Source organism: Solanum verrucosum, unplaced genomic scaffold (genome assembly GCF_900185275.1).
Source record: "Solanum verrucosum unplaced genomic scaffold, falcon-dt-bn FXZP01000134.1, whole genome shotgun sequence".
NCBI classification, from domain to species: Eukaryota; Viridiplantae; Streptophyta; class Magnoliopsida; order Solanales; family Solanaceae; genus Solanum; species Solanum verrucosum.
The window spans coordinates 1,353,754-1,356,805 of record NW_026020833.1 but is presented as its reverse complement, the minus strand read 5'-3'; the positions used below and the strand labels follow the sequence as shown (position 1 = coordinate 1,356,805).

Below are 3,052 nucleotides of genomic sequence, written 5' to 3'. Positions count from 1 at the left end.
TTTTATATCATTTGTGCATTGAGAGCATTGCACTAATTTTTCATGTGGGGTTGGGTGAATGGATTGTGAGTATGGGGATATGATGACTAAGATGATGAAAAGGTTTAACTCAACTGATGACCATGTGAAAGAGATGCGTACTGATTTTTCAAGTATTGGGCAGATGGTAAATTCACATGTAGTATCTGTTAAGCAATTTAGCAACAACTGAGTTGTCAACTATCTTCAAGTGTGAGTCCCCGTCAACAAGGAACACTACCTAGAAGCTGTTGTGGATGCGTGGGAAGCCCTTAAATTAAGTATTTAATTATTATTTTAGTAGCTTTATTTATTATTCTAGAATAGAGTTTATATTTCATAGTTTTATAAGGATTAGGTTATGCTATAGTTATTAGTTTGGAATAGGATTTAGGTCTCCTACTTTCCATAAGAATTAGACTTCCTATTAATGTAATAAAACTCTTATTTAAAGGGGATTTTGATGAATAAACTAGTAAGTCATTTTTCAGCAAAAAGCAAGAGATTGGAGTTCTCTCTTCCATTGAACTCTAAGGTTTCAGTCTCAAGTTGAAGAGCTGAAGAGATCGGATTTCTCTCTTTTAATGAACTCTAAGGTTTCAGCCTCCCTTTAACGAGCTGATTTATATATCGCCCTGTGAATCGATCCTTCCCTAAAAATTCATAACAATTTGGTATCAGTGCCTAACACAATGGGTGATGAGATCAGTTTCAGATTTGGCAAAACTTACTTCATATTAGCAATCCCCTATATAGTTCACGATCTTAATAAGTTTAATAATTCTAGATGTAGTCTTTTCTACAGTTTAAAAAGGTGTGTGCTTGTATTGGTGGAAGAAAATTATGAGATCCCTGCATCATGTGTTCCTCATTTTTTAAGGTACTTTATTTATGTGTTTGTATCACCTAGAACATTTACATCTAAGCACAACTAGCATTTTAAAACATAAGTGGAAGTAGCAGAGTAGTTCAGGTAAGTTGGAACACACTAATTGATGAATCACAAGAAGTGTGATGAAAATAGATATTTCTATTAAATGAAATAAGAAGTGTTACCTGTATGACAGCCATCCACCAAGCTCTATACTTTCACTGCCTAAAACAATATCCTTTAGTGCCCTAGGAAGTAGTTCAAGTTTTCCCATCTGATCCATTGAGGGAAACCAGACTCTTCAGGTCCATAGGATTTTCTCAATTCCATATGCATGGAAATAAGGGCATACATCATCAGTTTCCCAAGCCTGGAAGCTGCTTCCGTTGCATATATCATATGAGATAACCACATCAAAAAAGATATTTACCAGCATAAAGTTCATTGTATTTAAAAATGTAAGAAAATATGTTTTCTATCACCTTTGCTCTGAAGTCTTTGAGGCTGGTAAGAAATGGTCACCCTAGCATACCCACCGGACTTGAGATTAGTACTAGATCTATGGAATAAATATTCGGCAAGCTTTTCACAGTTTTAAACCAGGCTCAGCCAGTATCAAACTTTTGGAATCAAGAAGCTCCGAAACATCATGTCCTACAGACTCTGAATTTGATGAACTTTGGCCTCATTGAATTGAAGCTTTCTCATCAAGCAGGGAAGAAATAACAAGTGGATACAGCTAGGGATGAAAGGTCCAAAGGGCAGTAACACCCGGAAACCACTTATATTAACTATGTGGCATGGTGGAAAATAGCAGCCCGTTCCCTCACTTAAACATGTCTGCAAATGTTGTATCAGTGAACATGATGTCAGTATGTACTCCAATTATATGCTGGAAAAAGGCAAATTTGCAGAGAAAGGAAGAGACTTACAAACTTCATGGTATTGAAGAGCACTAAAAGTTTATCAGCAACCAGGATATCTTAAGGTTCTAAAGGATATCACCCTATAAAGAAAAAATAATAGGAAAAAAAAGGAACTTAAAAAACATATATGGGTAGTGTAAAAAATGTAGTATAAAGTAGTGGCAGCTCATGATTCCGGGAAAGTTTGGTCTATCAATATGAAATAGAAATGTAGAGCTGAAGCATCGGAAACTCCCCCCACCCCCCTTGAAAAATAGACAGATTTTAATATTAAATTTTTGTTGGGATTACATTACACTCACGTTTGGTTCATTAAAGTCAAATAGAACATCAGGAGATAAGAGAACCCATCTTTTTGGATAGCTTTAATCTATATATAAAATACTACTACTAGAGGTGAATTTTCAGGCGGTATGCATTTACACAAGCTATTTACAAAAAAAGGAAGTGCAATTACACAAAATAAACACTTCAAGATGCTTATAAATGAATTTCCAGAATGCACGTTCTTCGAGAACTCCTAGACAGCAACTCAGTTTCGCATTTACTTAACCTAAGCAAAATAGAGGATTGAGGTATTGTTTCACACACATTGTCCCCAAAAAAATGACAGAAAGTTTCAACCAGAATCTAAAATACACACCCCATATATAGGGCTTTAATGGCCATCAAACAAGCAAGGATAGATCAAGACTACATGCTTCCCAATTCTAATTCCAGTTTCTTTAATAATTGAATGTGCTATAATATGAAGCATGATACTGAAACTAATTCTTCTAGATCCAGGCTTTTCGACAGTTTAAAGCTAAATGATAGTGCTAGAGCCATACTACTGTTCCTCTATAAAACAGTAAGATGTGAGCTAGAGCTGTTTAGAGAAAACATTTAACGGGAGAGCAAAATCCACCTGGAATATGTGTCACTATCAAAGTGTAAAAGCCATAATTACAAAATAACAAAGAAAGAAAAAAATAACCTGAATAGATGAGTATTGTGGCTAACTGGTGCTTGATCTAGCAGCATAAATTCAGTCAATTTATCAGGATTTAGAGCTGAAAATGAAGGAGACAACAGAAAAATCGAGTTAGTTCCCCATTTCAACTTTAACAACTGTCACAATTAAACAAATCTTCCAATGTTCTCATGTTACTGAAGCACTTAAACTGAACATCAAAAAGCATGAACTCAAAGAGAAGTCTAAACGGGAAAGGGAATATACACAGATTCATGAAATAGA

The 3,052-nt window shown here is 35.1% G+C and overlaps 1 long non-coding RNA gene across 1 annotated transcript; it reads right to left on the bottom strand.

Annotated features, from left to right (window-relative positions):
• Positions 1–1,072: 1,072 nt before the first annotated feature.
• On the bottom strand, positions 1,073–1,723 carry LOC125813514 (uncharacterized). The gene is made up of 2 exons (XR_007442065.1): positions 1,372–1,723; positions 1,073–1,266 (listed from the first exon to the last, which is right to left on the bottom strand). It is a non-coding gene; the product is annotated as an uncharacterized LOC125813514 (long non-coding RNA).
• Positions 1,724–3,052: the final 1,329 nt, after the last annotated feature.